General features: G+C 37.9%; 1 long non-coding RNA gene across 1 annotated transcript; it reads left to right on the plus strand.

The window, feature by feature from the left end:
- Positions 1-3,824: 3,824 nt before the first annotated feature.
- Positions 3,825-4,523, plus strand: LOC129763295 (uncharacterized). Its single transcript, XR_008740880.1, has 2 exons — positions 3,825-3,994; positions 4,074-4,523. It is a non-coding gene; the product is annotated as an uncharacterized LOC129763295 (long non-coding RNA).
- Positions 4,524-27,023: the final 22,500 nt, after the last annotated feature.

Here is a 27,023-nt window from a genome sequence, read left to right on the forward strand (position 1 = left end):
TTACGGATTCACCCGACAGATGTTGATGTGTCAACGGCGAGTGAACAAAAATTAATCGTAACAGGTTACGTGAATTTACCAGTAACCTTTAATGAAAGCACAAAAATCATTACAGCGCTTGTGATTCCCTCGCTGAAACGAAAATTGATTTTAGGAACCGATTTTTGGAGTGCGTTTGGAATTGTCCCAACCATGGCTCCTGCCGCGGTAGAGGAAATTGAATGCCCTGCCAACGGCATAACATTAGATGAAAACCAAATTCAAGCATTAGAAGACGTCAAACACTTGTTCAAAATTACCGTAGAGGGACAGTTGGACACTACCAACATGATACAACACCGTATAGAGTTGACAGAAGAAGCTAGAAAATTGCCCCCTGTTCGAATAAACCCTTTTCCGATGTCGCCTAAGAAGCAAGCTCCAATTGATGAAGAACTTGACCGTTTGTTACAATGTGGTATCATTGAACGATCGTATAGCGATTGGGCTTTACGATTGATTCCGGTCGACAAGCCAGACCATTCAGTGCGTTTGTGCCTGGATGCTCGTAAATTGAACGAGCGGACTATCCGGGACTCCTATCCTCTCCCACACGCAGACCGTATTCTAAGTCGACTAGGACCTAGCCGGTACATTTCGACAATTGATTTGTCCAAAGCGTTCCTTCAGGTGCCACTACATCCGAAGTCGAAGAAATATACGGCGTTCTCCGTGCTGGGGCGAGGGTTGTTCCAGTTTACTAGGATGCCCTTCGGTCTCGTCAACAGTCCGGCCACGTTGTCGCGACTGATGGACAGAGTATTGGGTGGTAGTGAACTGGAACCGAACGTGTTTGTATATCTAGACGATATTGTTGTCACCAGCAACACGTTCGAGGAGCATCTGGATAGACTACGAGAAGTTGCACTGAGATTACGGGCAGCAAACCTTTCCATAAATCTCGAAAAGTCGCGGTTCTGTGTGACTGAAGTGCCTTATTTGGGATATATTATCGGAAAATCTGGTTTGCGTCCCAATCCTGAACGGATTGAAGCGATAGTTAACTTCGAGAGACCATCTACCTTGAGAGCCTTGAGAAGATTTTTAGGGATGTGCAACTATTACCGAAGATTTATTTCAAGCTTCAGTGAAGTTGTACAGCCTCTTACAGATCTTCTCAAAGGAAAACCCAAGGCAGTACGTTGGAACGACCTAGCGGAAAAATCATTCGTTAAAGTGAAGGAGTTATTGATTAGTGCTCCAATCCTCACAAATCCTGACTTTAGCAAAGGCTTTAGCATACACTGCGATGCTAGCAATACGGCTATTGCGGGGGTGTTGACCCAGAGCTATGACGGAATAGATAAACCCATAGCATATTTTTCACAAAAGCTAGGTACCACGCAACAAAGGTACGCGGCCACCGAGAAAGAAGCACTAGCGGTTCTCAAATCCATCGAAAAATTTCGATGCTACGTGGAAGGCTATAAGTTTACGGTCTACACAGATGCATCCGCACTATCCTACATATTACGTAGTAGTTGGCGTACATCGTCAAGATTGTGTCGCTGGAGCATCGAGTTACAACGGCACGATATGGAGATCAAGCACAGACGAGGCGTAGACAACGTTGTGCCTGATGCTCTATCTCGGGCTGTGGAAGTGCTCTCTGTTTCCTCCGACGAATCTGATTGGTACCAAACATGATGAAAAATGTACAGAAACAACCTGAAAAATACAAAGACTTCAGAATCGAAAATGGAAAATTAAGAAAATATGTAAACAACTTCGAAAATAACCTGGATTACCGTTTTGAGTGGAAGACTTGTGTTCCTACTTCCCTCAAAGAAAGCATCTTAGTGCAGGAACATGACGATGCACTCCATCAGGGATATGAGAAAACCCTGGCGTTGGTCAGAAAAAGGTATTATTGGCCGCAAATGGCAAAAGAAGTTAGGAATTACATTCAGAAATGTACAATTTGCCAACAAAGTAAACCCAGCAATCGCTCCCAATTACCTCAAATGGGACAACAACGAATCACCTCAAAACCATTTCAGATCATTGCTCTAGATTTCATACAATCTCTGCCTCGATCTAAGCAAGGTAACTGCCACTTGCTAGTTATTATGGATTTGTTTTCGAAATTCTGCTTGTTGTTTCCAGTTCGAAAAATTTTCACTTCACTCGTTTGCAAACTTGTTGAAGAAAATTGGTTTCGACGCTATTCGACACCGGAATGCATTATTACGGACAATGCGTCCACATTTCTGTCGAAAGAATTTAAAAAGTTACTCGAAAAATATAAAATTACCCATTGGGCCAACTCTCGCCACCATAGCCAATCCAACCCGGTGGAGAGGCTGAACAGAACGATAAATGCGTGCATTCGAACTTATGTTCGCTCAGATCAAACCCTTTGGGATACACGTATATCAGAGTTAGAATACACTCTGAATAACACTCCATACTCCGCAACAAGTTTCACACCATATCGCATTCTTTTTGGTCATGAAATCGTTAGTTCCGGTGACGAGCACAAAATGGATTTAGATGCCGAAACGCTTTCTGAGGAACAACGACTTCAAAACAAACTCAAACTTGATTCCTTTATTCGCGATTTAGTCTACAAGAATCTGAAAAAACAACACGATAAGAACACCAAATATTACAACCTACGATCTAGAACGTATGCTCCGGTATATTATCCGGGTCAAAAAGTACTAAAAAGAAACTTTCGTCAGTCCTCAGCCATCAACAAATACAACGCAAAACTGGGACCATGTTATATTCCCTGCCTAGTTCTCGCCCGAGTCGGTACAAGTTCCTATGAATTGGCCGATGAAAAAGGAAAGTCCATTGGAATCTTCTCGTCTGCTGATTTGAAACCCGCTTCCTGAAAAGAAAAAAAAAGTTAAAGAAAATATGTAATTCGTGATCTCATCAATGTTGAATCTTACCAGTCAAAGTATTTGTACTCATTCAGCTGCTGCAGAAGTTGAATGGTGCATCTGAAAAAGAAACAAAATTTAGTAATACATTAATGAATGTTACTTACCTGCCCTCGATTCACTGCATGAATAGAAACAGTCTTGCTTTCCAGAATAAATCCCCATATTCGTATTCCAAACATTACTCAATGTAAATAAAACCGATCTCTGAGGGAATCCGATCGAATGAGCGCTCTTCGTCTAGAATTATGCTGGAAAATGAAAACGTTTCTCCAAATATATCTATCCTCCGAATTTAAAGAAGTGAACTGAATTAGTAAACAAACTAATTGTGACATTTGGTATTGTTCACCAAGGGTATGGCATCGCCCTGATTATTCATTCGTTTTCGCTGTGTCCTGTTTTCTCTCGCGAGTGTGAGAGAATATCAGGACACCAAATATAGCCTTTTACACCCCCTCAACTCTCTTATCCCCGGGTAAGTGATGTTTGAGTAGGAGTTGTTTTTCTTCTAAGTTTCAAAAGGAACTTAGTTCCTTTTGAAAGACGGACGGGGAGGTAATGTAACCGGTAGATTCCATATCATATGTGTCTTTGACACCTTTCAACACACACACATCACAACACAACAAACTACACACACAAAAACTGCGCACAATGCGAATACTGCAGCGTGTCATTCCCCTGGTAATCGAAGGCAGATGGCTGCGTCGGTTTGAGCTGTAGTGAGAACCGCATTTGAAGTGTTCTACACACCGCTCACTAGGCAGGGCTCTCAGCCAGATAGCGAAGGTACAAACCCATTGTCGGAGTTGGGTTTTTTCCGCTTCCCTCCAACAATAGGCTTGAACACTCGGCTAAAGGCGATGGTCAGGCTTTCTGCCTAGAACTATGAACGGGAGTAGAAGTGCGCGTCGTGTGTAGCATAAATGAAAAAAAGAAACAGTTAGTGGAAGGAATTGTAGAATAATTGAGTTTGTGAAAAAAAGAAATAGAAACCTGAAAAATAATTAATTATACACTTACCTGGAAACCCTGAAAAAGAAAAAAAAACTGAAAAAAAGGTAAAGTAAAATAAAACGAGCATGTGGGGGCGAGTGGTGGTGGTCTTCGATCGATACAGTGCTAACCTCAACTGTGCAGGTCCGCACAGTGGGCCTTTTTTTCATGTCTTCTCCAAAATAGGCATCAACCACAACTTTCTAGGCAGAAAGTGTAGAGAGCCACCAACAAACTCAAGCGATTGGCTTACAGCAAGACCGAGCACTCTAACCGCAACTTTTACAACCGATTGCGAAGGACAATCGAACCTGGACAGACGTGTCCCAGAGGACGAAACAGGAAGACATATTCACACAAGGATATGGATAAACAACGTATCACACCAAATTGAGGACCACACCACATTGCTCAAATACATAACGATTGCGCAAGTATACAAAACCATAAACTGTGACGTCACAAATAGTAAAGTATATCAAAACACATAGAAAAGTATATGTTTAGAATTAAATTAAAAGTAAAAGAAGTATTTACACCTAGAATTTATATAGTACGCCACTACAAACATAATACACGTGTAAGAAATTAAAAGTTTGGTTTACATAAATTTTCGTTTGTACACATATTTCCGTATTTCTGTTTGTCGTTTTCCCGAACTCAAAAGGAGTTGTCAGGCCTCGCCCGCTCTAGTTTGGCAGGAATCGTGTGCCATCGTCAGCCTTTGAGGAAGTTGGAAAACGGCTGAGGGTTCTGTCCCTTGTTGCGTGTGTATAACACTTTTAGGAAATTAAACCCGAGCTCCCGATTAACAGCTAGATGCTGCCGGTGAGTGCTGGGACAACGACCCTGTGGTTTTCTCATCATGCTCTTTGAGCTAGACACTCATAGTCACTCACGAGTAACGAACAGGAAGTTACAAACGTGGTGCGTGAGCGATGATATGTGCGGGTAGTCACACTCTAGGTAGTGCGGACTGAATCAAAACGGCTGTCAAAAAAGATCCAATTGAAATGTCAAAAGAGATCCAACGATCAGGAGTGTTATTTTTCTTATGATAATCAACACTATAAAAGTGGTATTGTTGTCAGGGGCAAAAAAAATTAAAATAACAAAATGAACGAACTACATTTTTCCGTCAATTATTTAATTAACCATTGTATCTCTGAAAGAGCATCTCAGCCTTTCACTGAGCTACGCCTTTTTAATGTCCCCTCTCTTTGACATAACGTTTTTCCGAACGAAATAAAAACAAACGAAGTCAGAGTCACGTAAATGTTTACTCCTGCGATTTGAAAATATTCGATAAAAAGTGGAAGGAAGAGATGCCAGATTATTTTTAAAAAAAGTCTGTAAAAACATGTGAATGTCTGTTAAAAATGTGGAAAAGTCTGTAAAAGTGTGCAGATCTATAGAAATGTCTTTTAACGTTAATTTTCACATATTCATGAATACTTTGTACATCGTGATGCACGTAAGATTGTATTTTGTATATATATATACATCCAATCCATGCCAAACCAATATAGTGGTTCTCAGATCTTCGTCAAAAGTGGTAATATTGTTCTTTATCGCAAAACATTAGACTCGTATTTTTTTATTTTTTCATTGGGGTGCCCATTTCCATTTTAGGGTGATCCAAAAAATCTTTTTTTTTCCACTTTTTCCCAAAATGACTTTTTTCTAAAATTTATAACTTTCGAACCACTTAACCGATTTAGATGATCGACATATCAAATTGAAGCCAATGAGCCTTAATTGAGAAATATTGAACTTGCAGATAATATGGATCCTATTTTCGTAATTATTGATTGTAGTCGTTTTTTAATGTTTTCATGGCTTTGGACTAGGGGGCGCTATATTTTTTTATATTTTTTTCTTGGAAGCTGAGAATTTTTTACATAAAATATCTCGATATCAGAGATGCTATTTTTTTCGCTTTTGAAATATGATTTTTCAAAACAAATCGATAGTTCGAAAAACAAATTTTCCCCATTTTTCCCACTACAAAAACATAACTCTTGAACTATTGGACCGACTCATATCATCGACATATCAAATTGAAGCTTACGAGCTATTTTTCTTTGGAAAAATGTTACTTTTGCGAAAAAATTGAATTCTTGTTTTTGTAATTATTGATTGATTTATTTTTTCATAGTTTTCTCGTTTAAAGATAGGAGCGCTATATATTTTTTTATATTTTTTATGGAAAGCTGAGGATTATTTACCTAACATATCTCGATATCAGAGATGTTATAATTATCGTTTTTAAGTTATAAATTTGTAAATTTAACATGTTTTAAGTCTTCGATCAATATTCATATGTGACTAAACTAGAACTATGCTACTAGAATCCTTCCCGCAAGTGTGATATTTTTTCAAATTTTGCTTATTGGCTTCAATTTAATACATCGATCATCAAAACCGGTTCAGTAGTTCAAATGTTATGATTTTTTGCAGAAAGTTATTGGACAAAGGGGGAAAAAATATTTTTCGAACCACCGGATTACTTTGAAACATCATATCTAAAAACATAAAAATAGCATCTCTGATATCGAGATATGTTATGCAAAAATCCTCAGCTTTCAAGAAAAAATATAAAAATATAGCGCCCTCTAGTCCAAAGTCATAAAAAAAATAAAAAACGACTACGATCAATAATCACTAAAATATAATTATTTTTTTCGCAAGTTAAATATTTTTTAATAAAAGGCTACGTCAATAGTTTCAATTTTATATGTCGATCATCTAAATCGATTCAGTGATTCAAAAGTTATTAATTTTCATTTGTCAATTTTGGGAAAAAGTGGAAAAAATTGATATTTCGGACCACTTAATAACTTATGTGTCGTAAGTGTGTTTAAATGTATCAATGATCTACACATACATACATACACATACATACGCGTTGTTAATTTTTATAAAAATCAGTATTTCTTCGTTGATATATTGGACATCCACCAAGGCTTGCGGTCTTGTCGTTGATGAAATTTATAAGAAAATACAGTGTATATTTTCCATCCGCCATGCAAGGCTATACAAGTTTTAGATCCCCACACGGCCATGAACCATGTCTGTGGTAACAATAACGAACAGTAACCCATAATTCGTCATAAGCAGACCCGAAAGCGAATGTAAATTGTTGAGAATAGAATGAAAATTTTTATTCGATTTTGTTTTAATACTTAGAAGACAAAGTCCTGACCCTAGCTTAACTATTTTTCAATAAATCTCCTTGCATTTCAGCAAAACAATCTTATCTAGAACAAAAAAGAATTATCAGAGACAATTTTCGTTCAAAGTTTTTCGTTACCTGCAGAAAATGCAATTTTTCATTAATTGTGAATAACCGTATCCTCTCTTTCGTCTGCAATGATGTCAGGGCAAAAGTACTTATGTGTATGAGTTCCAAACTTCATACACACCAGATGGGCCAACCAGAAAGACTGCCGGGCCGCAGGTTGAGTATCGCTGGTCTAACGTCATGTGTATTGATATAAACTAAATATAATAACTTTTCTGTATTAAAACTATGGAAAAATGGCATATGGTGAGTCAAATATCTTTGATGTGATGAATAGAGCCCTTTTATTTTTCAAAAACCTGTGAAATATTGTTATATCCAAAGTCTACAACAAAAATAAAAAGTGTTTTACAGATATGTCTGTAAATTCACAAACATATTTGTAAATCTGGCATCTCTGGTGGTCTAAGAATTTATTGCAAGAAATCGCTTGAAAACATGCATGAATTTGCTTGAAAATGAAGTGGATTGAGTCCGCACCACTTAGGTCACACTGATCGCGCATAGGATGGCTTCTATTGATTTGTTTCAAAAGAACCTTCCTCGAGGTGCACGAACTTTCTCAACACTTGAGATGCCTTATGCTAGACATAAGATAGGCATGTGGATGGGTCACATTCGACTGCAACGTGGTGCGTGAGCGATGATATGTGCGGGTAGTCACACTGATCGCGCATAGGATGGCTTCTATTGATTTGTTTCAAAAGAACCTTCCTCGAGGTGCACGAACTTTCTCAACACTTGAGATACCTTATGCTAGACATAAGATAGGCATGTGGATGGGTCGTATTCGACTGTAACACGGTGCGTGAGCGATGATAGGTATGGGTGGACATATCATTCGCGTGTAGGATAGTAGATGCTGAGCAAATCATAAACTTTTGAGACAGCCCAATACAAGTAATGTGTCTTGGATGTATGTATATCGCCTCCAATTTTATATTTTTGACGTAGGACTACGTCTTACATTAAGGGTGCCAAATCAGAAAACAAGTCTTGTTTTTATGAAATAAAGTTAACGTTAATAACTATTTTTGCTACGAACGGATTTAAACGATTTGCATACCAATCGAATTGAAAATTTTCTAAGATTTGTTTGATATGCTATACATTACAATCCCATAGTATGTATATGGTTTAAATTGTTGAAAATTGGAAGCATTCCCATTTTCCCATATATTTGTTCTGTCCATTTATGTGCTTTCCCGAACAGAGCTGTCAATAACGGGTAACTTATGCAGCCGCTAGAATAGAAACAATGAAGGGGGATAGCGAAAAGAGAATATTTGCGAAGTAAAATCCACCCTTGCATAGTAAGTAAGCTGTCGCTAGCGTATAAGTATTGCATCTCCTCTGAAGAAAATTCTCCGAATTTTTCTGTGCCCGAAACAACAAGGTCGCTTATTCTGCTCGTTTTGTGTTTTATGTTTCCCCTCGAGCTGTGAACGCTAGCGAATATTTCACTTGAAGTGCATCTGGCATTGCAATTAACACAACCATCCGAGTCATGGCTAAGCAGGCAAAAAAAGGGAATAGTGCAAAAGATTATAGGTCGCTTCTAAACATCAGTGTTTGGTTTTGTGTGTGTTGCTTGTTTTCGTTGCGCGAAACTTAAAACTTGTTCATTTCCTGTACATGTGAATTGCACTCCTTCGATACTTTTAGTTGCCATTCGTATTTGGTCTCGTCCGCATCGGTTCTGTCCTTCTAGCTTTGTTGACGGTTTTGACCGAGAGTCGAGAAACGATTTTTCATAAACGGTCATTCTCGCGATGTTTCATTTTTAGCATTGCAACTGTGTGCATCTGTTAGACGCGTGTTTGATGTTTATTGAATGGCGATGCACTTCTTCTTCTTATTCTTCTTTGAACTATAGAGACTTGAAACTCAGAGAGTTCATTCGTCTTTGATGGCGATGCACGGAAGATGCCTCTCGTTAATATTCAGTGCAATGCGTGCATTGAAACAAATTGCGACATATGAGCAATTAGTGCATTGTTCTCGCAAAGGAAAAAAAGGATCGTTGCTTCTCGAAATGATTCTACAAAACTACGCAAGCCATTAAACCTTTTTATGAAATTTCGACGTAGTTGCAAATATTCGAAATGTAAACCATCAAATTTCAAAAGAAAAAAAGATTGCGTAGTCCTACGTTCTAAGCGGTCTTGGATACAACCCCTCAATTTTTTTTACGATTTAATGTTTGTTGGGCAGGCCCGATGGCAGTTTTAAATTGTTAAAATATGAATGAAATTTTTTACTTAATGTAATTTGATTACTCGAAACATGTAGTACTGAAGTTTATTTAACCATTTCTATATAAATTTTGCGATATTTCCACTAAAGCACAATAAACAATGACGTATGACGTATCCGATTGCAACACTTTCGTATCATATGTAAGAGCTTTAATTACCCTAGAATCATATTTCAGATAGTTAAGAGTTTTTTTGAGTTAAGTGCAATAGAATGACGAAGTTGAACTAATTTATTTTTGTCACTATGTATATCAGAACGCAAAAGACCGGCAAACAGATAATCTTTCGTTATTAAAAGTTAAAAATAAAAAATAGCAACTTTAACTTTCACTTCTCTTGAAACCGGAAATATTCGGACTTAAAAATAATTTTTAACGTAATATTCCAAACATACATGTACTTACAAACATCTATAATAATTATTATAATTATCAAGAACGTTTTCCGCTATTCGTTTTTTATTGGTACTCTGTAGTAAATCGTATATACGCATGACAATAGTCGTACTAGATACATGTATAAGTCGTATATTCATCCATCCAATCATCGTGAATACTGTTGCAAGTGGAAAATAAATATGTGTTCGTTGCTTATGATGCGAACATAAATAACAATATAATACAGTAATTTAAATTTAATACTACATGCCGATGCACCACTCAGTGTCGCTTTGGAAGAGATTTTGGCCTGTAATTGAATATGGCGATGTGAGTGGACGTCTGGTGGCAACTTTAATGTGGTGCCATAATTTGGGCCCCGAACTCGATGTTTACAAAAATGTCCAATAAGAGATAAAAATGTCCAATTAAACGTGTCACATTACAGGTCTGTCCAATTATCTAAACGTCGCATTAAATGTAACTTACTGTATATAAACAATATTTATTCCCAGCTGTTTTGAGGCATCTCGCACAAATTGACAATATCATTCAGTTGTCAGTGCAAGTCGGTGCAATTTTTAGAGTGTAAAAAAAGTTCACTGTTTACATAAAGCGGACCTTACACGGTCAAATTTATTGACAATATGATGACATTTGAGAGCATAATGACAGCTGAACATGGCCGACAACGCAGAAATCCGGATTTTCTTGGGCACCTTACACGATCAACCGGATTGACAATAAGTGTCTTCAATATCGTGACAGCTAGGCTTTCAACATCTGATCTAACCTCAATCAATATTTTTCCACCTTACACGGTCAATATCGCCCTCAACCCGAGACAACGAAAATATCCGCGATGGCTAGTGGCGACATTCGAGTTTGGGATCCAAACTATTCTCTATCAGATTAGAAGGCTAAAAGGCAATTTTCAATTGGTAAAATTTGAATGAAAATATCTACTTGGTATTATTTAATAAGTTGAAGCGCGTAGTCCTAACCTTAACTTAACCTACTTCCTCTGAATTTTCAGATATTCCTACTAAACAGTATTATTATAATATAACGTCAATTTCAGACATAATTTTTGTATGGGATTTTCTCACCACTTGCAGAAAAAAAAAGTGATTTGCATTCACATAGAATACTAATTTGATTCGTAAAAGTTAATTTTCATTCATAATTTACACTTTAGAATTCGGTTTTTCTTCTCAAAAATACATCATAATACTCGTTTCACAAATACAGACTGTTCCTTTCAGTTTCAGAGATGCCAGATTATTTTAGTTTGCCAAAATATATGCAAGTTATTTTATCTGCAAGCAAATGTTTTTATTCCATAAATGAGACTATGACAGTAGAACCCCGATTATCCGCGAGCGGGTGATCCGCCCTGCGGATTATTCGTGACTGCGAGTTCCATAGTAAATCAATAGGCCTTTCCGGAATTTGTTAGTGAGTGGTAGGCCCATGCTCTTTTGTTGTGGTCATGGCTTTTACATTATTTAGCCACTGGTGTACACGACCTTATAGATGGATAGTTGATTGATTTTTGTATTGATAGAACATAGTTTTTATGTTGAAACATCTCTTTTCGTGTTTGCATTTTTTTGTCCTTTAATGGGTCATCGCGATATTCGTTAATCGCGGTGAGTTTGCCCGACTATTCCGCGGATAATCGGGATTCTACTGTAGCTTGAATTAACACATGATGTTTTTTCATCTGTGATTTCCCCAGATCTTCTCATTCTCCAAATTTTATAGCGGAGTGTGAAGAAACACACAACCCGCTCACTAGCGCAAAGAATGACCGAGTTCAACGTTAAAAAATTCCTAAAACGTTGTTAAGTTTCATCCACTCTCTCACCATCACATTGTCAGTTTACTTTGAAGTTTTGATTTGTATCGTGAAAAGTACCGTATTTTGCTTTTCAAAGTATCGGTTTTCCAAACCAAAAGCTTCCATTTATGATTCCTACAATTTCAGTAGTTTATAAATTTTAATTGCAATCGCAAAAAAGACTAACAAAAATTAAATGTGCGCTTGCATATCTGGCAACTCAGTCTGGAAGTCCGTGAGGTAAAACGTCAACATCATGCATCTATATGAAATGTCACGATATTGATGCTCGAAAATCAGAAAATCCGGATTTCTGCGTCGTCGGCCATGTTCAGCTGTCATTATGCTCTCAAATGTCATCATATTGTCAATAAAGTTGACCGTGTAAGGTCCGCTTCTGATTTTCGGGCATCAATATCGTGACATTTCATATGGATGCATGATGATGACGTTTTACCTCACGGACTTCCAGACAGAGTTGCCAGATTTGCAAGTGGACATTTAATGTTTGTTAGTCTTTTTTGCGATTGCAATTTAAATTTATAAACTTCTGAAATTGTAGGAATCATAAATGAAAGCTTTTGGTTTGGAAAACTGATACAGTAATTTACATTTAATGCGACATGCCGAGGATCCACTCAGTGTCGCATTGGAGGCGATTTGACCTGTAATTGGACATTGAGGATGAGAGGGGTACAGCGTCGACGTCTGGCGGCGAATTTCAATGTGGGGCCATAATTTGGGCCCGAACTCGATGTTTACAAAAAATGTCTAACTAAACGTGTCGCATACAGGTCTGTCCAATTAGAAAAATGTCGCATTAAATGTAAATTACTGTACCTAAAATAGCAAAATACAGTACTTTTCGCGATACAAATCAAAACCTCAAAGTAAACTGACAATGTGATGGTGAGAGAGTGAATGAAAATTAACAACGTCTTAGGAATTTTTTAACATTGAACTCGGTCATTCTTTGCGCTAGCAAGCGGGGCAGCCACTTTAGTCTAAGTTGTGTGTTTCTTCACACTCCGCTATAAAATTTGGAGAATGAGAAGATCTGGGAAAATCACAGATGAAAAAACATCACGTGTTAATTCTAGTTACAGTAGAATCCCGATTATCTGCGAATAGTCGGGATGATGTTTAAACATAGAAACTATGTTTTATCAATACAGAAATAGATACAGATACAGATAATCGGGGTTCTACTGTCATAGTCTTATTTATCGAATAAAAACATTTGCTTGCAGATAATATAATTTGCATATATTTTCGCAATCTAAAATAATCTGGCATCCCTGAAACTGAAAGGATTAGTCTGTATTTGTGAAGCGAGTATTATGATGTGTTTTTGAGAAGGAAAAACGAGTTTTAAAGTGTAAATTATGAATGAAAATTAACTTTTCCAAATAAAATTAGTATTCTATGTGAATGCAAATCACTTTTTTTCTGCAAGTGGTGAGAAAATCTCATACAAAAATTGTATCTGAAACTGACGTTATATAATAATAATAAATTTTAGTAGGAATATCTGAATATTCATAGAAAATAGGTTAAGTTAGAGTTAGGACTACGCGCTTCAACTAACTAAATAATACCAAGTAGATATTTTCATTCAAATTTAACCAATTGAAAATTGCTTTTTAGCCTTCTAATCTGATGGAGAATAGTTTGAATCCCAAACTCGAATGTCGCCACTAGCCATCGCGGATATTTTCGTTGTCTCGGGTTGAGGGCGATATTGACCGTGTAAGGTGACAAAATATTGATTGAGGTTAGATCGGATGTCGAAAGCCTAGCTGTCACGATATTGAAGACACTTATTGTCAATCAGTTTGATCGTGTAAGGTGCCCATAAAAGCAATCTCGAATTGGTCCCACTTTTTTGCTTGAAGTTAAAGGCTGATTCAGACGATGCCAGTCAGCGCTCTAGTTGAAGTATCCAGTGAATAGAGCCTAGTTATTAGAGCCATGTAAACACCCGGCTCCAGTTACTTGAGCAAGTATCGCACAAGTAATTGGCCACGCCAGCGAATAGAAATTTTTCTAGATACTGGCGCCAATAGATAAATGACAATTTCTTCCAAACAGTGCGTCATATTAGACATTTGTGTGAAGTCGAAATGCCAGGCAGTTTCAGTGGTGCCATATATTTATTTGTACTGGAAGGGAAAAATCTTTTACGGCTATGGTGAAGACAATTATTAAACGGTGTTATTTGGCTTGCTCTGTAATTTGTATGTTTGTAACATGTTTGTTTGTAGCGCTTTACCACATTAAAAGATCGATTGGTCTGAAATTTGGAACACACTTTTATCTCTGCAGTCATTATAAAACTGGGTATTTCATTATTTTAAAAATCCAAGATGGCGGCTGCTACAAAATGGCGGATTACATATTTTCTCAAAACCCCATCAACATGGGTATGAAATCAAAGGGCTTGACTAGTAGAACACAGTTATGCATGACGAATGCAAATCCAAAATGGCCGCCTCCATAAAACGGTGGTTCACATATTTTCTCAAAACCCGGTTAATATTGGTATCAAATGAAAGGGCTTGACTAGTAGAACACAGTTATTCATGAGAAATGCAAATTCAAAATGGCCGCCACCACAAAATGGCGGATCACATATTTTCTCTAAACCCTATCAATATAGATATCAAATGAAAGGGCTTGGCTAGTAGAACACAATTATTCATGAGGAATGCAAATTCAAAATGGCCGCCACCACAGAATGGCGGATTACATATTTTCTCAAAATCCCATCAACATGGGTATCAAATGGAAGGGCTTGACTAGTAGAACACAGTTATTCATGAGAAATGCAAATCCAAAATGGCCGCCACCACAAAATGACGGATCACATATTTACTTAAAACCCTATCAATATGGGTATCAAATGAATGGACTTGACTAGTAGAACACGGTTATCCATGAGAAATGCAAATCCAAAATGGCCGCCACCACAAAATGACGGATCACATATTTTCTTAAAACCCTATCAATATGGGTATCAAATGAAAGGGCTTGACTAGTAGAACACAGTTATTCATGAGAAATGCAAATCCAAAATGGCCGCCACCACAAAATGACGGATCACATATTTTCTTAAAACCCTATCAATATGGGTATCAAATGAATGGACTTGACTAGTAGAACACAGTTATCCATGAGAAATGCAAATTCAAAATGGCCGCCACTACAGAATGGCGGATTACATATTTTCTCAAAATCCCATCAACATGGGAATCAAATGAAAGAGCTTAACTAGTAGAACACAGTTATTCATGAGAAATACAAATCCAAAATGGCCGCCACCACAAAATGACTGATCACATATTTACTTAAAACCCTATCAATATGGGTATCAAATGAATGGACTTGACTAGTAGAACACAGTTATCCATGATAAATGCAAATTCAAAATGGCCGCCACCACAGAATGGCGGATTACATATTTTCTCAAAACCCCATCAATATGGGTATCAAATGAATGGACTTGACTAGTAGAACACAGTTATCCATGAGAAATGCAAATTCAAAATGGCCGCTACCACAGAATGGCGGATTACATATTTTCTCAAAATCCCATCAACATGGGAATCAAATGAAAGAGCTTAACTAGTAGAACACAGTTATTCATGAGAAATACAAATCCAAAATGGCCGCCACCACAAAATGACTGATCACATATTTACTTAAAACCCTATCAATATGGGTATCAAATGAATGGACTTGACTAGTAGAACACAGTTATTCATGAGAAATGCAAATCCAAAATGGCCGCCACCACAAAATGACGGATCACATATTTTCTTAAAACCCTATCAATATGGGTATCAAATGAATGGACTTAACTAGTAGAACACAGTTATCCATGAGAAATGCAAATTCAAAATGGCCGCCACCACAGAATGGCGGATTACATATTTTCTCAAAATCCCATCAACATGGGAATCAAATGAAAGAGCTTAACTAGTAGAACACAGTTATTCATGAGAAATACAAATCCAAAATGGCCGCCACCACAAAATGACTGATCACATATTTACTTAAAACCCTATCAATATGGGTATCAAATGAATGGACTTGACTAGTAGAACACAGTTATCCATGAGAAATGCAAATTCAAAATGGCCGCCACCACAGAATGGCGGATTACATACTTTCTCAAAATCCCATCAACATGGGTATCAAATGAAAGGGCTTGACTAGTAGAACACAGTTATTCATGAGAAATGCAAATCCGAAATGGCCGCCACTACAAAATGGTGGATTACATATTTTCAGAAATTTATGGAAAATTATGACCGCCATCATAAAATGGCGCCATGTTTTTCTCAAAGCCCATCAATATGGGTATCAAATGAAGATGCTCGACTGTTAGAACACAGTAGATCATGAAAAATCCCAACAAACATCGAAACATACTTTTAATTCTACTGTCATTATAAAACTGCGTATTCCATGTTCATGGAAAATTTGATTTGGCCGCTGCTAAAAAATGGCTGCATGGTTTGATTTGGAGAGTACACTACACTATGAACAACATAATTTCGAAAAGGTCACCGCCATAAAATAGTCCACTATGTATTTTTTGCAATACCCTCAATATTAGTATCAAATGAAATGATTTCACTAATAGAATACAGTACACCATCGAAATAGTCCGAAAGAAAGTAAGAAACAAAAATTTAAAAAACACATTTTTTTAATGGTTTTAATGTAGAGAAACTAGGAAATAAAATAAGTAAATTATCACATCCGTTCTTTCATTGATCTAGGGCAATGATGAGATTAAAATAACATCGTGGGGTATATGATGAAACAACTAACTGTGGATAATGGAAATCCAACGTTTATTTCTTACCTAATTTTCTTCGGAATATTCTCATGATGTATTGTATTCTATTAGTCAAATCATTTTATTTGATACCGATATTGAGGGAATTGCGAAAAATACATAGTCGACCATTTAGTGGCGGCGACCTTTTTGAATTTATGTTGTTTATTATGTTTCGCGTTCTTCATGCCAAGTCATTCAGCCATTTTTAGCGAAGGCCAAAATAAATTTTTCAAGGTCATAGAATACGTAGTTTGATAATGGCAGTAGAATTAAAAGTACGTTCCATATTTCAGATCAATCAGTCAATAAGAACGGGGTAATTTTCTATAAATATGGGACAACCCTACAAACATTCAAACATACATACAAACAGGTCAAGCTGAATGAAACCATTTAAAAAGTAATTAGTTGTTTGGGGACTGCGGTCATTTTGGATTTGCATTTTTCATAAATTACTGTCTTCTACTAGTCAATCCCTATCATTTGATATACATATTGATGGGGTTCTGATAAAATGTGTAATCCACCATTTTGTAGTGGTCGCCATCTTGGATTTGCATTTCTCATGTATAACTGTGTTCTACTAGTTAAGTTCTTTTATCGGATACCCATATTGATGGGGTTTTAAGACAACGTGTAATCAGTCATTTTGAGATGGCGGCCATTTTTGATTCGCATTTTTCATAAATAACTGTCAATCCCTTTCATTTGATACCCACATTGATCGGGTTTAAAGAAAATATGTAATCCGCCATTTTGTGGTGGCGGCCATTTTGGATTTGCATTTCTCATGAATAACTGTGTTCTACTAGTCAAGCCCTTTCATTTGATACCCATATTGATGGGGTTTTGAGAAAATATGTAATCCGTCATTTTGTGGAGGCGGCCATTTTGGATTTGCATTTCTCATGAATAACTGTGTTTTACTAGTCAAGCCCTTTCATTTGATACCCATATTGAAGGAGTTTGGGAGAATATGTAATCCGCCATTTTGTAGCGGCAGCCATCTTGGAGTTTTAAAATCATGAAATTCCCAGTTTTATAATGACTGCAGAGATAAAGGTGTGTTCCAAATTTCAGATCAATCGGTCAACAGGAAGGGGCTCAAATTTCTATCGATGTGGTAATGCGCTACAGACACACATGTTACAAACATACAAATTACAGAGCAAGCTAAATAAAACCGTTTAAAAACAGTTCCTATCGGTGCTTTATGAGAAAAATATGTGTTCTTACTGTACAAAACAAAACAAAAAAAACTGAAAAAATATACCTTTACGGATAAATATGTACATTTGCCAACACTGGATGGTTCGACGGTACAAGGAATATCAAATTCAATTCCCTCAACGTATACATGGAAGAATCAAGGCGCGTAGAAGTATATCCTAAGGTGGGCCAACTTGCTAAAACCAAGACGGGTCTATGGTACTAGGTGAGGCCGTTTCGTCACTAAGTTGGTTAGGGGAGCGGTATATGAAAACAGTACGGAAGAAAGTAGAAGGGGAATTATTTGCTTGTAGCGTGAAAGAGACAGACTGATCACGAGCGAGCTTCGGCAATAGCGTATTGTGTTTTGTTTACAAACAAAACACAGTAGACTTCCAAGATGGCTGAAGAGTGGTTTTAGCAAGTTGGCCCACCTTAGTATATACTTCTAGGCGCCTTGGCTAAAACCACTCTTCACCCATCTTGGAAGTCTACTGTATTTTGTTTGTAAACAAAACACAATACGCTATTGCCGAAGGTCGCTCGTGATCAGTCTGTCTCTTTTACGCTACAAGCAAATAATTCCCCTTCTACTTTCTTCCGTGCTGTTTTCATATACCGCTCCCCTAACCAACTTAGTGACGAAACGGCCTCACCTAGTACCATAGACCCGTCTTGGGAAGAATCTCCATTCGCGTTGACGGCATTTTAATTTTTTTTTCCAATTCGTTTATTTGTAAGGCTCAATCGCATAAGCTTTGCGGAGCCGCTAACTCAAGTTTTGTTTATACAAAAATTTCATCTTAAATCTATGTTTAGTAGGTTTCGACCGATTACTCGCGGTTTACTCGAGGTTAGAGGGGCAACAATTTTTGTGGGACGGGTCAGGTTAGGGATATGGATATGAGGTATCATTGTCTCAACCGAGGGTTGCCGCACGCACTGTAGCATTGTGCATAATGACCAGGGATAGCATCTGGTGTTCGACTAGCTGTCGAGGGTGGGCGACGGTGAGATGAGGGGACAATACAAACAAACTAATAACGAAAAAGAAAAAAAACACAAAAGCATTAAATTCTTATACTAGACCGTTTCACAAACATATAGATCAACTGCATATAGCAGATGTCGCGAGTTCCCAACACATCTCTAACAGGAACATAGGGTTGTCTTCCTTGGACCTCAAGGGCATTCAAAAGGTACTCTCTGGCTGCGTAATTATCCGTACATTGCCAAACTGCGTGATCGATGTCATCGTAACCGTTTCCACACCGACAGACATTGTTTTGAACAAGATTTATTCTGTGGAGGTGCACATCTAGCGAGTAGTGGTTGGACATAAGTCTACTCATTACACGAATGAAGTCACGACTTACGTCCAAACCTTTGAACCACGCTCTCGAAGAAACCTTTGGAATAATTGAATATAACCACCGCCCAAGACTTCCAGTGTCCCAATCGGTTTGCCAACTCAAGAGGGAACTCTGACGCAGTAATTGAAAAAATTCATCGTATGAAATCTGTCTATCAAACAATTCGCCTTCCTGGGCACACACCTTTGCTAGAGTGTCCGCCTTCTCATTGCCAGGAATTGAGCAATGAGAGGGGACCCATACAAAGGTTATCTTATAAGATCTTTCGATCAGTGCACTCATCTGCAGCCTCACTTTTGTGTGGAAATAAGATGGGTGCCTACTAGTTCTCATCGACTGGAGAGCCTCAAGCGAACTGAGACTATCCGAGAAAATGAAGTAATGGTCTGCAGGCTTGTTGGAGATCATCCCCAATGCGAAGTCGATTGCTGCCAGCTCAGCAACATAAACGGAACAAGGTTCCTGCAGTTTACGGAAGGCGCTCGAATTTTCATTGAAAACACCGAAGCCAGTGGAACTGCTGATGGTGAAGTGAGCACGGTCTGGAGTAAACGATGGAAGACAAATATCTGACGAAATATAGTGGTGGTAAATTCTCATAAACCGAGATTGTATATTTAGATGAAGAATTTTTTCAAAGTTTTCAATCAAAAGTGTGTTCGTGACTCCGCATTTCACCAGTATTCTGAGAGAAAGTTCCCAGAATCGGTTCTGTAGAGGAGTTACTCCTGCCAGAACCTCGAGACTCATGTTATGCGTTGAGTGCATACAGCCAAGAGCTATACGCAGACAATGATATTGAATTCGTTCCAGTTTTAGAAGGTGACTTTTAGCTGCTGAGAGAAAGCAAAAAGAGCCATACTCCAGAATGGATAGAATAGTTGTTTTATAAAGTGTTATGAGATCTCCCGGATTAGCTCCCCACCACGTGCCGCAAATCGAGCGGAGGAAGTTGACCCTCTTTTGACATTTTTGCTTCAAATACGTAATGTGGGTATTCCAAGTGCATTTTGAATCAAACCAGACACCAAGGTACTTGAAAGTCAATGATTGGGTAATGCTTCTGCCCAAAAGCTTAAGTTGCAATTGGGCTGGGAACCGCTTTCGAGTAAACACTACCAGTTCGGTTTTCTGCGGCGAGAATTCGATCCCTAAGTTCCTTGCCCAAGAAGACAAGTTATCTAAGGAATTTTGCAATGGTCTTTGCAAATTTTCGGCATGGAGACCTCTGACGGAAACCACACCATCATCTGCAAGCTGTCTAAGCGTGCATTGTTCTGCCAAACAACTGTCAATATCTTTCACATAAAAATTATAAAGAAGGGGGCTCAGACATGAGCCTTGGGGTAGACCCATATAACTATTTTTGGAAGTTGTCAGTTGTCCAAGGGTGAAGTTCATTCGCTTTTCTGACAACAAATTGTACGAAAAGTTATTCAAAATTCCAGGAAGTCCACATCTGTCCAGATTGTCTGACAGAATTTCTATGGTAACCGAATCAAAAGCTCCCTTAATATCCAAGAATACTGAAGCCAATTGCTCCTTGTGCGCAAAGGCCAGTTGAATATCTGTAGAAAGCAACGCTAGACAATCGTTTGTTCCTTTGCTCTTGCGAAACCCAAATTGTGTACTTGATAGCAAATTATTTGTCTCGATCCATTGATCGAGTCTTCGAAGGATCATTTTCTCCAACAATTTTCTAATGCACGAGAGCATAGCAATCGGACGGTATGAGTTATGGTCAGACGCTGGTTTGCCAGGCTTTTGAATTGCTATTACTTTGACCTGTCTCCATTCGGGTGGCACAATGTTGTTTTCTAGTAGGGTATTGAATAAGTCTAGCAAGCGTCTTTTCGCGATATCGGGAAGATTTTTTAGAAGAACGAATTTAATCATATCGCTTCCGGGTGAAGAGTTGTTCGATGAAAGAAGAGCCATAGAAAATTCCAGCATTGAGAATGGTTCGTCCAGAGGTCCACTGCTCGGAGACGTTTCTCGAAGAGTATGTTGGGCTGGAACTGAGTCTGGACAGACCTTTTTCGCGAAATCGAATATCCATCGGTTGGAGTATTCTTCACTCTCGTTGGTAGATGAGCGGTTACGCATGTTGCGAGCTACCCTCCACAAGGTACGTATTGAGGTTTCACGAGAAAGACCTTCAATGAAATTGCGCCAGTAACCGCGTTTTTTTGCTTTAATTAATTGTTTCAGCTGTATTTCAAGCTTTGAATATTCCTCGAAGTGTGTGGATGTTCCATGTCTACGAAAAGCTTTGAAAGCATCAGATTTTTTCAAATACAATTTTGTGCATTCATCATCCCAGCCAGGAGTGGCTGGTTTTCTTTTAAACGGAGCACTTGGAACTTTTCTTTTTTGTGCTTCCAGTGAGCTTTTATACGTCAAATCGACAAGGAATCGATATTCTTCCAATGGTGGAAGTATATCTATTGATTCGACACCGATTGTTACCGCCGTTGCAAATTTTTGCCAGTCGATGTTCCTTGTTAGATCAAATGGAACTCGAGATGGTTCAGTGGATTGCGGGCTACACTTGATTGATATACTGATTGGCAAGTGATCGCTACCATGGGGATCATTGATGACCTTCCACTGGCAATCCAATGATAACGAGCTTGGGCAAAAAGAAAGGTCGAGACGACTTTCTCGAGCCGGAGGTTTTGGAATTCGTGTCGCTTCACCAGTGTTCAAGATAGTCAAGTTGAAATCGTCACATAAATCGTAAAAAATAGCCGCTCTGGCGTCATCATAAGGATCACCCCACCCAGTACCATGAGAGTTCATATCACCCAGAATTAGAACTGGGGATGAGAGAATCGAGACTAGATTCCAAAGATGACTACGGCTAATGTTAGTATTTGGAGGAACGTATACTGAAGCTATGCAAAGTTCTTTACTCTTTGCAGTTATTTGACACGCGACAATTTCGACGTCTGATAGAGCTGGGAGAGGAATTTTATAGAAAGAGTAGCACTTTTTGATCCCCAAAAGTACTCCTCCATAAGAATCATTTCTATCCAGGCGAATAATGTTAAAATCGTGGAAGTTGAGTTCAGTGTCAGAAGAAAGCCATGTTTCAGAGAGGGCAAATATATCACAATCATAATTTTGAAGTAAAAATTAGAACGAATCTAGTTTTGGCACTAGACTACGGCAGTTCCATTGTAGCACATTGATCATATCTTCTACTACGCTAGGGGAATTATCCATCGAATGATATGATTGATGCAAGGAGGGGCCATGAAGCAGTCAATTGCTTAAGATAAGACTTTGAAGATGGAAGCAAGGCAGAAATAAAGCTTCTGAGGGGGTCTTGAATTTTTAACGTGTTTAGTATGAAGTCCACAATGTCCGAAAAACCTATCAATCCTCGATTAGACGCGAATTTTCTACGAGAAGTTCGAGGAGCAGCGTTTTTATTTCTCTCTTCTCTGGGTAATGACGTAAAATCCTTGCTGCAACCAGGAACTGGCTGAGAAGGAGCCTTCGGATTCGTTTTTTTATTACTATTACCCTTGGAATTAGACAATCTTCCGAGGGTCACTATAGGTTTCTTATGGTGCACCGTTGGTGAAGAGAGCTTTCTTTTTGATGATTCATCCTTTATTGAAGATTCTGGTGCAGCCGTAATATGACCCTCATCAGAATCAGAGTCCGATTCTTGAGATGACAAAACCGAAAATTGGTTTTCATCTTGAGCGGCTGATGCGGTCTTTAGCATTTCAGCATAAGTCCGCTTGGAGCGTCCAGCGATAGAACGCTTCACTTTATCGGAGTGCTGTTTGTACCTCGGGCACTCCTGTAGAGGGTGAGGATTCTCGCCACAGTGGATACATTTTTCCACTGTTTGTGTGCAAGAATCCTCACTATGTTTCTCGCCACATTTACCGCAACGAAATTTGTTGCCGCAGTGGCTAAACGAGTGTCCCAACTTTTTACAGTTGGTACAATTATAAACCCGTGGTACAAACAGGCGCACTGGGAAAAAAATATTTTCTACTTTCACATAGTTTGGGAGAACAGAACCTGCGAAAGTAATCCGAAAAGAGTGCGAGGGCTTATAAACTTTTTTGTTTTCTTCCAAAGATGCTGAATGCAGGTTTCTAACATCCAGGATCTTTACAAGATCACCTATCATCGAGTTTTTGAAAGAACCCGAAGCTTTTTTCAATTCATCGACTCTCAGACTCGCGTCGGTTACTACGCCTTCTATCTCCACCTCTCGAGAAGGGATGTAGATGTGATATTCCCTGTTAAAAGCTTCGTGGTCAACAATCTTGTTGGCCACATCAAAAGTCAGTGCTCCTACACGCAGTTTATCCGGTCTCTCTTTATGTATCGAGACGCCTGAAAATTGACGCAGCAAATCTCTTGAAATATCAAGAGTTCTCAACGATTTTCCCTTGGGCCGAAAGAAAACAACCCATGGTCCCTTTGAGGTCGATTGATAATAGCGCGTCCGCGCAACAATGGCATCGGTAGATGTCATAACGGTTGCGCAAACGGTGCGCAACCGTCTATGAAAAAAAAAAACACACACACACACACGCACGCGCGCTCAAAAACTCAACTTAAAACTAACTTAGACTAATAATTAACTTAAATTTAAGAAAAATATATAAATATATATATATCTCAAAAAAAAAATTCTTCAAAAAAAAAAAACAAAATACTAATTTGCGGTGTCCGAACAACCTTGAACACCCCTATTCGAAGCTATACAACACCGCACGCTACGAGGTAAACACAATAGCGTGACGGCAAAAGTTGTTGTTGATTATACTTCTCTATGATGAAATCGATGCCGCTGGAACCAATTCACAGATCAGCCCTTCCCTTTGCCATTTGCTATGAATCTCATTCGCATGTATTTTGCTGTGAAAATAGGAATTAGAATTATTTTATACAACACACATACCTTCTTCACTGCCGAGATTCAAACCCATGACATTTGCATCGATAATCCTCCATCGAACCATTTGCTCCGTTAGACCACTTAAACGTTCAATCTAAATCTCTCCTACTACTACAGCAGGGCATTCGCAACGGAATCATTGGTTAACGCAGCTGTATAAATAACGGAGTCGAACACGAGCCTCGAAAACGCTTGCAGCTTGCTTATTTCAGTAGTACGTCATGTGTTGTACAAAAACTGCTTTACAGTTGAAGACACGTTATGAGATATCATCTGGGTACACTGCTCCACGGTACTCGGAATCTAAGTGGTGCGGACTCAATCCACTTCATTCCCAAGCAAATTCATGCATGTTTTCAAGCGATTTCTTGCAATAAATTTTCAGACCACCAGAGATGCCAGATTTACAAATATGTTTGAAAATTTACAGACATATCTGTAAAACATTCATCACATCTATTCATCACATCAAAAATATTTGACTCACCATATGACATTTTTCCAGAATGCAGAAAGTTATTATATTTAGTACATATCAATACACATGACGTTAGACCAGCGATACTCAACCTGCGGCCCGGCAGTCCTTCTGGTTGGCCAATCTGGTGTGTATGAAGTTTGGAACTCATACACATAAGTACTTTTGCCTTGACATCATTGCAGACGAAAGAGAGGATACGGTTATTCACAATTAATGAAAAATTGCATTCTCTGCAGGTAAGGAAAAATCTTGAACGAAATTGTCTCTGATAATTATTTTCTGTTCTAGATAAGATTGTTTTGCTGATATGCAAGGAGATTTATTGAAAAATAGTTAAGTTAGGGTCAGGACTATGTCTTCTAAGTATTTAAACAACATCGAATAAAAATTTTCATTCTATTTTCAACAACTTACATTTGCTTTCGGGTCTGCTTATGACGAAATATGGGTTACTGTTCGATATTGTTACGACAGACATGGTTCATGGCCGTGTGGTGATCTAAAACTTGTATAGCCTTGCATGGCGGATGGAAAATATACACTGCATTTTTTTATAAATTTCATCAACGACAAGACCGCAAGCCTTGGTGGATGTCCAATGTATCAACGGAGAAATACTGTTTTTTATAAAAATTAAAAACGCGTATGTATGTTTATGTATGTATGTGTAGATCGTTGAAACATTTAAACACACTTACAGCACATAAGTTATTAAGTGGTCCGAAAAATCATTTTTTCCACTTTTTCCCAAAAATGACAAATGAAAATTAATAACTTTTGAATCACTGAATCGATTTAGATGATCGACATATAAAATTGACCTAGCCTTTTATTAAAAAATATTTAACTTGCGAAAAAAATAATTATATACTAAAATATAATTATTGATTGTAGTCGTTTTTTATTTTTTTATGACTTTGGACTAGAAGGCGCTATATTTTTTTATATTTTTTCTTGAAAGCTGAGGATTTTTTACACAACATATCTCGATATCAGGGTTGCTATTTTTTCGTTTTTTAGATATGATTTTTAAAAAAATCATTTTTCCCCATTTGCCCAAAAATAACTTTCTGAAAAAAATCATAACATTTGAACTACTGAACCGATTTAGATGATCGATATATTAAATTGAAGCCAATAAGCAAAATTCACACTTGCGGGAAGATTGGATTCTAATAGCATAGGTCTAGTTTAGTCACATATGAATATTGATCGAAGACTTAAAACATGTTAAATTTACAAAATTCTAACTTAAAAACGATAATTATAGCATCTCCGATATCGAGATATGTTAGGTGAATAATGCTCAGCTTTCCATAAAAAATATAAAAAAATATAGCGCTCCTATCTTTAACCGAGAAAACTATGAAAAACTATCTCAATCAATAATTACAAAAACAAATTTTTTTCGCAAAAGTAATATTTTTTCAAAGAAAAATAACTCGTAAGCTTCAATTTGATATGTCGATGATATTAATCGGTCCAATAGTTCGAAAGTTATGACTTTTTGTAGTGGGAAAAATGGGGAAAAATTGTTTTTCGAACCATCGATTAGTTTTGAAAAATCATATTTCAAAAACGAAAAAAATAGCATCTCTGATATCGAGATATTTTATGTAAAAAATTCTCAGCTTTCAATCCATATTAAAAATAGGATCCATATTATATGCAAGTTGAATATTTCTCAATTAAAGCTCATTGGCTTAAATTTGATATGTCGATCATCTAAATCGGTTGAGTGGTTCGAAAGTTATAAATTTTTGAAAAAAGTCATTTTGGGAAAAAGTGGAAAAAATGATTTTTGGGATCACCCTAAAATGGAAATGGGCACCCTAATGACAAATTAAAAAAAAGGCGGGTGGGTAATGTCGGGGACATAACCGGAGTGACGTAGGACTATACAAAGGGGACAGCTTCTGTTAAATATATATTTTAAATATATTGTTTTATTTTCTTCTCCTACGTGAATACCTACCTATCTACCTGAAAAATGGATTAGTTTACTGTTTACTCTTTATGAATATGTTGATGGTTCTGAAAAGAACCTTTGGTGTTGTGTTTTTGTTATCACTCGATATTCCCATCTTGTTCGGTTAAACCTTCCTGTTTAGCTATTGCGTTTGCCACTCGCCACAGCTTTCACAGTTGGAAAGTTTCTACCCATCCAGCTTGTGACATGTTGTTCAGTAAATTACATTTAATGCGACGTGCCGGAGAAACACTTTGCCACTCACTGAAACTAATTGTTGCCTTGATGAGCGCCGAACCGAAGCACTCCGACGGCCGAAACTCTATAATCGCTGTTAGGTATACTGGTGCTCCGGCACCAATCCGTTCGGCTTAGTTACCCTTGCGGAGCAATCAGTGAATGCGACCAACAGGGAACTGGAGACCTGCACGGTTCGAGTGAGACTATGCCTTTCCCTTAACTTGTTCTCCTTTGTTACGTCCACGATACCGATGCCGT

Source organism: Toxorhynchites rutilus, chromosome 1 (genome assembly GCF_029784135.1).
Source record: "Toxorhynchites rutilus septentrionalis strain SRP chromosome 1, ASM2978413v1, whole genome shotgun sequence".
In the NCBI taxonomy this organism is placed as follows: domain Eukaryota; kingdom Metazoa; phylum Arthropoda; class Insecta; order Diptera; family Culicidae; genus Toxorhynchites; species Toxorhynchites rutilus.